The sequence below is a fragment of the Petaurus breviceps genome, unplaced genomic scaffold, assembly GCF_028583685.1.
Source record: "Petaurus breviceps papuanus isolate PSGF00001 unplaced genomic scaffold, PetGlider_PUasm1.0 225, whole genome shotgun sequence".
In the NCBI taxonomy this organism is placed as follows: domain Eukaryota; kingdom Metazoa; phylum Chordata; class Mammalia; order Diprotodontia; family Petauridae; genus Petaurus; species Petaurus breviceps.
Window position 1 is genome coordinate 2,575,604 of NW_027185889.1, and position 15,382 is coordinate 2,590,985.

General features: G+C 36.9%; 2 long non-coding RNA genes across 2 annotated transcripts in view; both read right to left on the reverse strand.

Moving 5' to 3' along the window:
• Window positions 1–15,382, reverse strand: part of LOC138166598 (uncharacterized) — a 397,412-nt gene that overhangs the window by 32,455 nt on the left and 349,575 nt on the right. The gene's annotated exons all lie outside the window — the stretch shown is intronic.
• On the reverse strand, window positions 12,427–13,642 carry LOC138166593 (uncharacterized). The gene is made up of 2 exons (XR_011169639.1): window positions 13,338–13,642; window positions 12,427–12,685 (listed from the first exon to the last, which is right to left on the reverse strand). It is a non-coding gene; the product is annotated as an uncharacterized lncRNA (long non-coding RNA).

Sequence of the window (15,382 nt, forward strand, 5' to 3'; positions counted from 1 at the left end):
ATCTATCTATCTATCTATCTATCTATCTATCTATCTATCTATCTATCCATCCATCTATCTGTCAAAAGCGTAGCTTGAATCTATGTCCCTGGTTATATCAAGCCAATTAAAGTCAAGTTTAGTCAACAAGCATTTATTAATAGACTATTATCGGCCAAGTATTTTACCAAAAAAGGGAAAGATGATTGTCCTTCTTTCAACCTTCTTCTGGTCTAATAGGAGAGAGGGTATTCAAATATCAAAATACAAAAAATGTCAATAAATATAAATTGATGACATATAGATATATTATAGATAACAGATAGAAATTGCAAATAGATAAATGATAGACATTTATATAGAGAAAAGGGCAGATGGAAGGATGAATGGGTAGCTAGGAAGCTAAATGCAGTGGAGCATACATATATACACATATATTTGTATATTTATACACATACATACATATAAGTGCGTGTGTATTTTAGGTGCTATTTTAGAGGACAGGACCAACTTGCAAAAAATAACAATGAAATAGTTAGTTTTTCCTTTGGGCTCCAGATAGCAACATTAAAATAATAATCAAAAATGGTAACCAGAAAACTATAATAAAGTGACAGTAAATCCTCCCAAGTTCCAATGAATTGAATGGAATATTTATGTTGTTACTAAGAAAGGTTCTCTAAAGTAACATTTTCATCTCATAAAATGTAGAAAATTTCATTTCAGTTATGACTAAATATTTATGCTGGGAGCTTCAGGAAATGGTATTGTGTCGACTGTGACTGAGATGACCATCACTGATGAACAATAAGTTTGAAAAAAAAATAATTCAGACTCTAGCAGTGGAGGGGAGGGGGAAACCAAGATAGTAGAATAGAAGCAGTAAAACTCCATATGCCCTCTCCATAACGCCCTCAAATACCTATAAAAATGACTCTAAACAAACTTTAGGGTTACATACCCCACAAAGGGACAGAGAGAAATGAACCTGTGTAATGGAATTGCAAATTTAAAGATCTTCCCTGCCCCTAGGCTAAAGTGTACCTGCAGCCTGGGGTGGGAGGCTTGTTTTTTTCAGTAGATACTTTCTGATTGGCCAGTGGGTGTAGAAGTTTGTTATATTATCTGAGCCAGAAGAAGGCTATATAAGCCCTGATGTGTAGCTTTATTTTGAGGTTCAATTTGAGAAGTGTTCTGTGATTTTATCAGATGAAACTCTGGGAAGCCATTGTCCAGAGCCCCCTGGCTTTGAAAAACCCAGATGTTGATTTGGTATGGATGTAATGGTTGGACAGTTTGGAAAACTGTCTACGTGATCTGTTTCTCTGTCTTGATAATTCTGTCTGTATATTCTGAAGTTTGGGGTGCTGACCTTTTCCCCCTGAACTAGGTAAACGATACATATTTGCCTGATTAAAGTAAGCTTGTTAACCCATTTTGAGTTGCTTTCCTTTAACAAAGCAGATCCAAGAACCTGTGTGAGCAGCCACCCTGGGGATGCTGGGGTGCTTGCTGCTACAACCTTCCACTAAAGACAGACCAGCAGGCAGGCAGGAAGAGAAAATTGAAACTTGCTGGGAGCCAAGCCCAGCCCTCCATGACTCTGTGATTTTAACCTCAGGGTGGCCACAACCAGCCCAGGTTAGAGGAACTTCTGGAGACTGGATCACCAGAAGCTGTGGAGGTTTCCGCAATTATCAAACCATAAATGCCAAAGACAAAGTGAGAGGTCAGTGGACTTTGTGGGAAAAGGGGGTCTGGGAGTGTGGTCCAGCCTCTGTCCCCTGGAGGGAGAAGCAGCTGAGGCACAGTGGCAACTCCACATGGATGCTTCAGAGCTAATGACCTGCAGATTGTAGGGGGACCAAGCAACCAGTCTGAGGGGAAATCGCACTTGCTTTAACCTGCTTCGATCTGTTTTGCTCTCTAGGGTGGAGATCCTGGGGTGTATGACCAGTGTGCCAGAGAGGGTGGAGGCTTCAGAGAGGGCATCTCACTAATAGCTCTGGCAGCTGCACAAACCCCAGAGATTTGAGACAAATCTCTCCTCTCTAGAAGTAGAGTTCAAAAGTCAAATAATTGAGTAGCAATATAAGCAAGCAAAGAAAACACAGAAATCAAACCTTGGATTCCTTTTTAGGGGACAGAAAAGATCAAAGCATGGAAGAGGGGGAAAGCAAGGAAGGCAGAACTCCTGCACCAAAAGCTTCGAAGAAAAATATGAACTTTTTACAGGCCTAGAGGAGGTTAAGAAGGATTTTGAAAATCAAATAAGAGAAATGGAGGAAAAATTGGGAATAGAAATGAAAATGATGCAAGAAAATCAGCAAAAGAGAGTCAACAACCTGACTGAAGAAAATAACACCTTAAAAAATACACTAACGCAAATGGCAAAAGAGGATCAAAAAGGCAATGGGGAGAAGAATGCCTTAAAATTTCGAATTTTCCAGATGGAAAAAGAATCTCAAAAGCTTACTGAAGAGACTCTTTCCTTCAGAATTAGATTGGAGTGAATGGAAGCTGGTGACTTTATGAGAAATAGAGATATTATGAAGCAGATCCAAACAAATGAAAAAAAATAGAAGGCAATACGAAATATCTCATTGAAAAAACCACTGACCTGGAAAATAGATCCAGGAGAAATCATTTAAAAAATTACTGGACTACGTGAAAGCAATGATTAAACAAAGAATATAGAAATAATCTTTCAAGGAATTCTCAGGGAAAATTGCCCTAATGTTTTAGAACTAGAGGGCTAAATAGAGTTTGAAAGGATCCACTGATCACCTCTTAAAGAAAAAGAAATCCCAAAAAGCAAACTCCTAGGAATATTATAGCCAAGTTCCCTAATTCCCAGATCAAGGAGAAAATATTATAAGCAGCCAAGAATAAACAATTAGAATATTGTAGAAACACAATCAGGATAACACAAGATCTGGCAGCTTCTACACTGAGGGATTTAAGGCCTTGGGATATGATATTCCAGAGGTCAAAGGAACTGGGATTGAAACCAAAAATCAAATACCCAGAAAATTTGAGTATTAAGTTTCAGGGGAAAATATTTTGGTCATTCAATGAAATAGAGAACTTTCAAGCACTCTTGATGAAAAATCCAGAGCTGTATAGAAAAGCTTACATTCAAAGAGAAGAAGCAAGAGAAGCATGAGAAAGTCAACAGGGAAAAGAAATCATAAGGAACTTATCAAAATTGAACTATTTGCATTCCTACATGGAAAGAATTATAATTGTACCTTATGAAACTTTTCTCATTATGTGAATAGTTGAAGGCAACAGAAGACATAGATATATACAGATATATCTATGTCTTCTATTGCCTTCAACTATTCACATAAAATATATATATGTATAAATTATATATATATATAATGTATACATACATATATATGTCGATATAGGAGAGTATATGGGCATATGAATACATATGTGAGTGTGTGTGCATAAATGTGTACAGGTATACAAAGACAGAGGGCACAGAACAAATTGAATAAGAAGGGATGGTACTTAAATGGTGAAATTTAGAGGTGAGAGAGGAATATAATGAGAGAAGATGGGGAGAGATTGAATGGGGTAAATTATCTCATATATAAGAGTTAAGGGAACACTGTTACAATGGAGAGGAAGGCAAAAGGGAATGAGTCAATATTACTCTCATTGAATTTGCCTTAGGGAGGGAATGACATACAGACTAAATAGGATATCTCGTCCTACAGGAGTGTCTGGGGGAAGGGGATGACAGGGCAGTTGAGGGAAGGGAGGACAGGTTGGGGGGAGGGAAGTTGGAAGCACACTTTTGAAAAGGGACAGAGCTAAATTAGAGAATAGAATAAGTGGGGGTCGGGATAGGATGGAGGAAAATATAGTCAGTCTTTCACTATATATCCACTATGGAAATGTTTTCCATAGTTACATATGTACAGCCTATATTGAATTGCTTATCTTCCCAGTAAGGGTGGATGATGAGGGAAGAAGGGAAAGAATCTGGAATTCAAAGTTTTAAAATCAAATGTTTAAAAAATGTTATTATTTTTTTCTTTACATGTAACTGGGAAATAAGATATACAGGCTCTGGGGTATAGAGATCTGTTTTGCCCTACTAGAAAGTCAAAGGGGTTATGGGGGAGGATATAGGAAAGAGCAGATGGGGGATGGATTATACAGTGGACCCACTGTTTTGGGGTCATGGGTAGGGGAAAAATGGGAAGAACATTTGTAACTCAAAACCTTGTGCAATTGAATGATGTAAACTAAAAGTAAACACAAAATTTAATTTAAAAAAAAAGGTCTATCAGTGTTAGCCCTTTTTTCCTTAATACATGGAAATAATTACTGCCTATGTTCTTTTTAATGGGGAGTCTACAAAATACCAGCTACTATACCATTTTTCTTTTTAGTTCTTATACTAACACTTTAAAGAATATGAGTTAGATTTTGAGATCATTGCTCCCTGCAGGAATCTGGAGTCTATACAATGAATCAGTCAAACAACAAAGCCTCTTTCTATTTACTTTCAACTTTTCTATAAACCACTAAAACAGTAATTTGTGTTTTACAACCAAGCAGAGGGGAAAAAATGCTTCATTTTTCCTTTTTCTTTCCTTTTTTAAGAAATCTGTGGCATTGTGGGTCATAGAAAAGCAATTGTAGATTAAAAAACAAAGTTTTCAAACTTGGTATACCATTAAATGTGTTTGTAATCCATACTCTGAGTAAGTTGCCAAACTGTCAAAGGTTCAATTCTGAAATAAAATAACAATAACAATAGATAGAATTTATGTAGCACTTTAAATATGTTAAATTTGTTTAATATTTAAATATGTTAAGTAACACTTTCAATATGTTAAATCATTGGATCCTCACAATACTTCTAGGCAGATGGTGTCTTTATCCTCACTTTACAGATAAGAAAACTGAAGACTGGAGACCTTTCCAGGGTCACACAGATGGAAAGTGTCTGAGGTTAGATGTGAACTCATGTCATACTACAAGTATTGCATATTATAAGAAATAAATTTTAGTTATCTACTATGTAGAGCGTGCCATAGGTGATGAAAAAAGAAATTAGTACAAGCAATGTTCAAGAATGACCTTTGATGTATATCAACTATGTGACTGCATAATTGATTAACTTCTCAATCTTCTGAAAACTAATGCTATAAGTTTCAGTGAGGTTGCCATTTTCTGTATTTTTTCTTTTCCTTTATTTTTCTGCTTTGAGGCAATCAGAATTAAGCAACTTGTCCAGAGTCCATAGCTAGTAAGTGTCAAGTGTCAAGTAAATCCAGCCTCAGGCTGGATTTGAATTCAGGTCCTCTTGACTCCCTTATCATTGCTCTATCCACTGTGCCACCTAGCTGCCCAGTCATCTTCATTTGTAAAAGGATTTTCCTCCCTGGAGTATTTCCAAACAAAATTACAAATTTAGAAAGAAAATATAAAGCATATGTAATTTATTAGACATTGGGCAGACAGACAGGTGTGCGTGTGCACACATACACATATACACACATGCACCCCCAGTTACTACTCTCAAATAACTTATAAATACATATTATGGGACAACTAGTTGGACCAGTGGTCCTGGAGTCAGAAAATCTCATCTTCCTGAGTTCAAATCTGGCCTCAGGAAATTCCTAGCAGTGTGTCTCTGGGGAAGTCACTCTCTTTGTTAACTCTGTCTCAGTTTCTTTATCTGTAAAATAAGCTGGAGAAGAAAAGGCAAACCACTCCAATGTCTTTGCCAATATAAACCCAAATGGGGTCACAAAGAGTCAGAAATAGCCAAAATATTATGAAGCTGAAATAAACAAGAAATGCACTGCAGGGATGTAAAAGAGATAACCTTTGCAAAAGCAAAAGCAATTTCAAGTTTGGGAAAAGACAGCTTGCTTAAAAGCTTTAAAGGTTAAAAAGGTGAGTTGTATATTGTGGATTAATATGATCAGTATATGCAAAGGTTTTTTGAATTCAGATTTCACATGGCAGGCTTTAAAATGGAAGGTTTTAATTTGGAAACTAAGAGATTTCTATTTATTATTCAGCAAATAGGGAGCAATTAATTGTGTCAGAGCAAAGTTAAGTTTTTGGAAATTATTTTAGAAGCTCTATAAAGTTATAGAGTGAAAAAAAGGAGGGAAGGAGGGATAATAATTGGAAGGCTTTTGTGGTTGTTGAAGCAAAAAGGAGATGATGAGTTGAATTAAAGTGTTGCTTAACAGTGGAGTAAATAGAAGGTAATAAGATGTGAGGATGCTGTAGAGGAATCAATAATGCCTCTTAAATGATTAATTCTTTGTCCGAAAGGAGGAAATAGAGGAAAGATGTAAAAATGAATTTGAAGCTTTCAGCTTCTATAACTAGAAAATGAATGGGCTCTCATGAGAAATAAAAGGGGGAAGAAAGAAATGTTTAGCAGAAAAGATGAGTTCTGATTGAGGAATATTGATTTTGAGATGCCAATGGGGCACCAAAGCATAGATGTACACAATGCTGAGCCATAACTGAGGAATAGATTCATGCCTGGAAAGACAGAATTTGGACTCAGTTGCTCAGAGATCATATGTTAACTCAAGGATGCTGATAAGATCCTTGAAAGAGCTTATAAGGAGAAGAGGACCTAGGGCAAAGCTTTGGGGAGGGGGGGGTTATCACCAATATTTCTCATTAAGTTGGTAATGATTTTTTTAAATGTTCATTTCAGCAATATTGAGGATTCAATTTGTATTGTTCTTTTTTATTTGGTTAATTAATACATAGAAAGGCTTCATCAGAATCACTCTGGTTGAAGTTAAATGTTCAACAGATTGAAAAGTAGAACCAAACTCCATAAGGACCATGCCTGAAAGACAACAGTTTCACTATAAATTTCAGGCTATTTACAAGTCTTTTTAGATATACTATCTTGTCTCAAAGGGTCCTAGGAGGTGGTACTGTGAATTTTACATCTGCTTATAATTAAATGTTAAGTGGTACTGTATTTGTGGATATAATCAGCATTAAATGTGTTTATATTATTCTATTCTCTAGGAATTTAAAGCATAATTGGTATTCTTAGTCTGTATCAGCACAATATCAACATAAATATTTGAAAAATGAAAAATGCAACGAGGAGCAAGTTTCTCTAAATAAACAAAACCTAATTAAAGGTTTTGGTTTTGTTTTTAACCCTGGCTGCTGGTGGTTGTCCTTGTAATGGTTTCTGATCTCTTTCATTTTTGCATATATAATCACAATATTCCTCCACTAAACTCTATCACCAATGCTTCATTACTCCATGGAGGTGATTCTGTGTTCTCAAAGGTTATTTTTCCAATGAATCAGATCTGGCAGTTCTATCCCCCCTCCAATGATGAATTAATTATTCAAACTCTTTAGTTAGCATTCAAGACTTCCCCTATCACTGCCTTTTCAAATCTTGACTTCTTCCTTAAGGCTAACATCATATACTTACTTTTTAGTGGAGATTTCCCTGGTCCCATTTGTCAATAATGACACTTTTCTCCATAGATCTCAGAAAGTATTTGGTGTACATCTCTTTTATATACTCATCAAGTATCTTATTTCATTATTGAAGGATTCTATTATTTCTCTATGAGATTATAAATTTTATGGTATAGGAACTATAAGATATAATTTTAGTAATTTTACTCTCCCTTTAGCATGATGATAAACACCTAGCAGTAACTTAACAAATGCAAAAAACCTAAAGAGCTATTGATCCTAATAAACTATAATGAAATGAATAAAAAAATCACAACTCAGAAAGTCTAAACCAGTTACTTCTGGGTTTTCAATGCAAAAGAGTCATTTTATACATATGTAATGGGGCTTTGTTCTATGGTTAGACTCCCTAATATAGATGATGCCAGAAAACTGATAACATGAGAATGGAGATGTGGAAGATGTGTGGACGTTCTTGCATTGCCCTGCCATGTATGTAAGCAGCATTTTTTTCCATTGACTGAAAAAGAGGTGAAGTGGTCCTAATTTTTTAAAAGACCTGATTCAGCATTTGCTGGGCAATTTTTAGGTATATTTATGTGTGAGGGTAAAGAACTTCTTTATCACACCATGAAGTAAACAAAGAGGGCCTATGTAGTTGCAACAAAATATTCATGGTGCCGACAGTGACTGCAAATATGCTGGAATAGGTCTAAATAAAAAAATATAACAGACTCTTCATATAGGAGACAGAAGCAAAACATTTATTCAGATAACAGAAAACCAAACCCCAACATCAGGAAACCAAATCCATCATAGTTACATAGAAATTAATTCACCTGAACATAGCAGAGAGCCAAACCATCCTTTATCCTTCCCACAAACCAAAACTCACAAACCTAGCTGCCCCGCTTTGTGAGTTCTCTCTCTCCAATCTTGTAGCTGCTTCTATCTTCGGCTTCATGTGGGCTGTGCTCCACCCTTCAAGAAACTTCTCCCACCACAGTATCCATGTGATTACATTCAGCCTATTAGGGGACAGGGAAAATCTTCAAGTCAGGAAACGTCTTCAAATTTCCTTAGTCTTATTAAGGGGCAGGGAAGATCTTCAAATTCCCATTACTGCTACAATCTGGTAGCCACATCTTGTCCTTGTATTTTAGGCAATGTGTCCCTAAGAAATAAAACCTATTTGTTGTTGTTGTTTTTTCTCCTCTTTCCTTTTTTCCGGGTGCAAGGAGTGAAGTTTCTTATCTGTCTTGGGAGCAAGATCTATGTGTATTGGAGAATTCAGGAATCCAGTCTGCATGTTACAATTATTCTAGCAATGAAGGACCTGAATTACATCAGGGTTTTCAGGCCAATAGTAACCAGTTCTTCTAACTTTGGACTTTAATTCTCTGTAAGAAATTAACTTGGTGTAAGTCACAACCTCGCCCCCCTTCCCCTTACAACATTTTATTGCATGTACATGGTGTGAGTAAAAGAGTTCTGCATCTTCAGATATGAATGTCAGCAAGTGCTGAGTCAGGTGGCTTAAAAATATACCATTCTTCTGCTTATGAGGCAACTAGTTCTTATAAAGATAGTACAGTGAATAAAACACTGGGCCTGAAATCAAGAAGACCTGAGTTCAAATCAAGGTTCAGACACTTCCTAGCTATATGACCCTAGCTAAGTCACCTAACATCTATTTGCCTTAGTTTACTCAACTCTAGAATGACAATAATAAAGGTACCTAACTTGCAGGGTTATTATATAGATGAAATGTTATCATATTTGTAAAAGCACTTAGCAAAGTGCCTGGCACATAGTAGACACAATACCAAAGCTTATTCCCTCCTCCCCCTGGTGGAAAAAAAAACTCCCAACCATGTTATATGCCAAGACAGAAGTCTTATTCATATTCTAATACTATAATGTCCAAGAATCAGGTCCCCAGGCACCTTACACATAGGTTACATTAACTTCTGCAATATTGATATGTCCCAACCCCTTCTTTCTTTGGGTAAACTTAACTTTAAATCAAATATAATTTCTACTGATGATTGGTTTAGGCAGAAGAGGTAACCATTTGCTATCCTTTCCTGGACATTGCAAAGACACAATGCTCAAATCAATCTTCTCTCTTTTGCTAGTGGTAGCCTGAAATCCCTCTGTTAGAATTTTAATCCCTTTAATGCAATTGGATCCATAGAAAACTACACACATTATTGGAAAGTCAGTTTTTGTATTTTGTTATCAATGCTATGTGGCTTAATATGAATGTACTTTCAAAGAACAGAGTATCAAGGGAATGAAAGGTAAGAGCACTGGGTCCCTGGACTACAAGTAAGGAGTTTGTTTAGGAATGTGAAAAATTGGGAGGATTATTAAGGATCCCAAACAAGATTCTGAATTTCTCCTAGAAAATTAGCTTCAATTATTATTTGAACGGGGAGAAAGAAAACAAAGAGAAAAGGAAGAAAAAAGAGAAGGAGAGGAGAAGAGAGGAGAGGAGAGAAGACCACTGGAAATTTGGGGGGATACAAAAGAGGGAGAAGAAAAATATTCATTGTCAGGGGAATTTGGAACTTTATAAGAAAGAATTTTATTTATTTTTACATTTTACAAATTATATAAAACTTGCTGAATATATGGAAGCCTAGAAGATGGCAGAGAAAAGCCAGGAAGTTGCTTAAGCTATCTTAAGTTTCCCTTAGACACAACATTTAAATCAAGTCTCTAAAAGAATTCTGGAGTGACAGAACTCATAAAAAGATGAAATGAAATGATTTTTCCAGTCCAAAACAACTTATAAGGAATGCAGGAAAAGTCACTTGGGTCAAAGGGGTGCACAGGCCAAAGCAGGTGGTGTCCAGCAAGCCAGTAGGAGGCTCTTAGCCATAGCACACATCAGCAATTAAGACCATTACTTATTTTAAGGTCCTGGATTGACAGGTCAGCTGTGAGGCCTCCAGTTCTGTCATAGCAAGCAAACTAGCAATCCCAGAACTCAGGGCACAGTAAGTGTGATTGCACTGGTTCACTCTAGCACAAAGGGCAAACTTCCAGACCCAGAGGCCTCAGTACAAAGAGCCAGCAAAGAGGTATCTGTCACCCAGTGCAAAAAGTTTGGCACAATGTCCCCTACTCCCCAGGAGAAGAGCTCATCTTACCAAAAAAATTAAATAAACAAATAAATATGTATGTATGTATACACATACATATACACACACATATACATATACATATATACATATACATACATACACACATATACACATGGGGGCTGAGTCAAGATGTCTGAGTAGAAACAAGACTTCCACAGGGCTCCCACTCCGACCTCCTCCAATTCATGTAAAAAATGACTCTAAATAAACTTTGGAGCTACAGAACTGACCAGATGACACAGAGAGGCTAACCTCCTGCTGAAGACAGTCCTGCAGGACAGCAGGAAAGGGCCAACACAGCTCTCTGGGATCCCAGGCCAGGCCTGCTTGAACCAGAGGTTTTAGCCTCAGGGCAGCCACAACCAGCCACTGGCTGGACAAAATTCAGACCACCAGCAGCTTTGGTGGTTTCCAGAATAATCAACCCATAGATGTTAATGACAACGTGAGAGCTCAGTGCAGTGTGAACTTTGGGACTTTGGAGTTTAGGAGTGAGGTCCACCCTTTGCCCTCAGTGCAAGAAGTGGCTGAGATGTGGCAGCCATCTATCCACTGCCATGTGGCTGCTTCAGAACTCTGGGCCTGCAGATAGTAGGGGGACCAAGTGTTCAGTCTGAGGGGTAATCACTCTTGCTTTAAACTGCTTCAATCTGGACCACTGTGTGGAGTGGAGACCCTGGGATGCATGACCAGTGAGCCAGAGCCTGTGAAGGCTTCAGAGAGGGCAGCCAACTAATAGCTCCAGCATTTGAGAAAGCCCCAGCAATTGGGACAAAGCTCCCCGCTCTGGTAGCAGAGCTGTACTATGGCAAAAAGTTCCAAAGTCAAGTAATTGAGTAGCAACATGAGCAAACGAGAGAAGCAAGACAAAGACAGTGTTCTGACTTTGGATACCTTTTTGGGGGAACAAAAAGGATTGGGGTGTGTGGGGTACAAAGACCCTAACCCAAATTGACTCCTTGGAGACCTCAAAGTGAAGATAGGAAGTTTTATTAGAATCTCGCGAGAAGTGGGCGGTCCAGTCACTCGAACAATGCCCAGGAGAGGAGGCCGAGGTACAGAAGCTAAAGCTGGGTTAAATAAGAAAAGAGTTACAAATATTAACATAATTATTACTAATGAGGCTCTAATCTTGTTGGATAATATACATAATACATGAAGTTCATTACAAAGGTGCAGTAACAATCTTAGAATACTGAACCTCTCTTCAGTCTTACCCTAGACACATTCTTGAGTGCCCCAAGGCTACTGTCTGTTCCTTGATTGGTCAAATCCACCTGCTGCTGCCAGCTCCTTTCCATTCTTCATTATTTTTGGTATTATCTAGGAGTTTTAGTCTGGGTACCAGAGTCTGAGCTTTTTCTCAAGGTTACTGCCTCGACTTCCCAAGGTTACTGCCTGGTTCAACTTATCAACAGTCTTGTTCAGCAATTCTCACAGTTCTATAGAAACTTAAGTCTTTTATGGTAAGCTGGGTAAAAAGAGCTGACTAGAATAGAGCAACTATATAGAAAGACTTCTAAAGTTTCAAAGTCACATAATTTCTAGAAAAATGGAAACTTTTGCCTAAGACCTAACGACTTACTTATTTTACAGATAGTCTCTGAGAAATCACACTTTTACCTTTCCCATACAGTCCCTCCTCCCTTTTAGCCTACTGTGGTTTCTCACTAAAACAGTTTAACATTCTTTCACACTCTTTTTCTTCAAACATCTTGAGCATGGCCTCACATTGGCTTTCTAAATCTCTGGTTGGTCCCACTTCATCTTGAGTAATTGTGTGTACAGGTACCCATCCTTCATTCTGTAACAAAATCAACCTGACCTCTTCCAGAGGTTGTGTGTCTAATCTTGTCATTTTAGCAATAACATCTTGAACAATTTTTGAGACTAGTTTGATCATGCATGGAATACATACATACAGGAATTAATGTAATTAACAAACAATTGTCCCTTTCAAAGTCCAAAAGTCTCTTTTCACACTGTTGTCTGGCAGGGATTACACCATCTGACGGAAGTCCTCTGGCTGTTTTCCATCAATCCATCCTCAGCATTGCATTCCAGGCTTTCTCTTCTGCCTTCTTTCATTCACTTCCCTACAAAAAGAACCTTAGAACCAATTTAAATTAAAGGTCCTGAACCCTTATCATTCTTACAAAATTAAAATTGGAGTCTTGGTCAATTGTCATGATCATACTTTAAAACTAGATTCTTATATTTTTGCATTAATCCATTATCAATTCCTCCACCAGGAGGATGAGATTTCACTAAGGGATTTACATTATACTAACAATTACAACAATTAAAATATTTACCAAGTACAAAGATTATCCTCCTTTTAATATTAACTAATTATGAGAAAGGTGAGACAAGTGTGATACTAACTAAATAACAGAATAATATTCCCACAAACCCTTGACCTACTTGTCCTCACATCGTTGCAAAGAACTAAAGGACCCTGACTTACACAGGAATACCTATGCTAATTCCTAAGCCTACTAGCTTTATCTTATAGTAACTTAATATGTTCCAGAACCAAGTATTTAATAGATTTGTTGTTGTTTTCAAAACTTTTGATTATTGAAACTTGCCACCAAGAATAAGGACAAAACTGTAATGAGGGGGCCATATTTCCCCAAATTCAGAATGTCAATTCCAGGCAAAATGTATACCAAGATGCAATATGCATTGAGCCAAGCTCAGAGTCTGCCAGGTGTCACTGGGAGGGTCGAGTCAGGAGAATCCTACCTCAGCTCATACGGAACTGTCGTTCTCCCGACCTTCCATACCCATACTTCACAGGCCTTCCATATCTGTACCTCATAGGGTCTGGCATCATGGATTGGTGGCTCAGATAGCTTGGATAGCCTTTCTTAATATCCATACCTGGAGTTAGACTCAGAGGAATAGTCAGTTGACAGTCCTATCAAATCTTAAATAACAAGCTCCAACATTCAGTTTAAAATATGATTATAATCTCACATTGGTTAAGGAACATCTCTAAAGTGAGCCTCAAATAAAATGTATTCATTTCTATATTTATTCTTCTTAATAAAAATATTTTAATTAGGATTATAAATTCTTGCTCTAGTAGATTTGCATCCACTTCCCCAGCTTCCCTATCTTCTTATAACTATCCTTAGTTTCAGCTCACACTAAAATTTCTTTTATCTCAACTAAAAATGTCTCTGATTTAATCCCAACAATTAATTCAGTCAATTGCATCAATACCTAATTACACTTTGTAATACACTGGGACCCAATTACATATACACAGAAATAACTTTTCTAGAGTAACTTTATAATCCCAATCTCAGGTCCATGGGATAATGATTCAATACACTAATGGGCAGACTTCTCTACCTGCTGTCCCTCTCTCCCTGCTTCCTTTCCCAGGACTAATAAGATTGCTTCCCCATCCTGGATTAAAAATTTTTCCTTGTCTCTCTCATCTTGTGTCTCTCATCTTGTTCTCAGTCTTTCCCACAAAACTTCTGAAACTTCTTCACTATTCTGGAACCCATAAACACCACTCTCCAAATCTCAGGGTCAGTCTTTCCTAGGTTTTCGCCAGGAGACTCACACTGCTTTATTAATACACTTTTGTTTACTTTCTTGCATACAAGACACTTCACAGATTTGTTGATTAACCATTTCTCTGCCATCAAGCAACAACTGATAGCCTTGCTCAATTTCAGTCTTCCCAAACTAAATTAAGTTTTCCCTTTCAGCTTCTATGAACACAAGTTTTGCCTTTGTCTTAGGGACTTGGGGATTCAACACATCCCTCTTCATAGATTCTATGGACAGGGCAGCCTTCTTAACTTTCTTGTCTGCTAATCTGTTCCCCATCATCTCATACCAAAGATCTTATAAAATATTTCTTCACAAGGCTATTTCCCTTTTTCGAAAATCCTGATATCTTTAACTACTATACAATTCCTAAATTCCTTGGTCATAAAATCTTTCCCAAATAATTAACAAAATTCATACAAGGAGGTTTAACAGGTCTTTTCTTCACATAATTACCTTTCACAAGAATACTTTGGTAAATATTTGATTTATGCAATAACTCCAAATAGCTCGGTTAACAATCTTACAAGTTTAAACAATCTTAACTCAAACTTTCTTTCAATACAACTGTTTACCAGTAACAATGTTATAAATAAGTATCATATACCTAAATTTAAACTTTGAAACCAAAATCAAGTAATTACCAATGTGGTGATCTTAAGTTAGTCATTTCCAAATTGCTTTGCACAGAAAATCATTCATCTTATTACCACTGGCATAAAATACACACTTAAAGAAAATTCCACATAAGATTAGCAAACATGAAAAAATTAATGTTTAGCTTACACGGTTTACACTCAAATAGAACTGTTGTTTTGTAGTAGGCATTGTACCAAGCACCTTTACAATTATGTCAGTCCAATAAAAATCCATAGGATGTGGATTCCACCACCATCCCCTTACTGAACAGTAAACTAAAGTAAATAAAACTTTCGGGGAGAAGGGGGCATACATTGAATCAGTTTCTTAATGCCAAATAACAACATGTACCTTTTGATCATGTAACCATATATTTCTAAGTTCTAATACACTTGTTCCTCAGAAAGGAAATGTATATATAGATATAGATATATATGTATATCCACAAATTTATTTCTTTACTTATTATTCCAATTACCCATTCACATTCATATCTTCCAAATAGTTTATTATTACTATTATTACCTGTTTGTATCCCAAATGTAACCATTTTAAATGATCAGATTTTTCTAACATAAAAA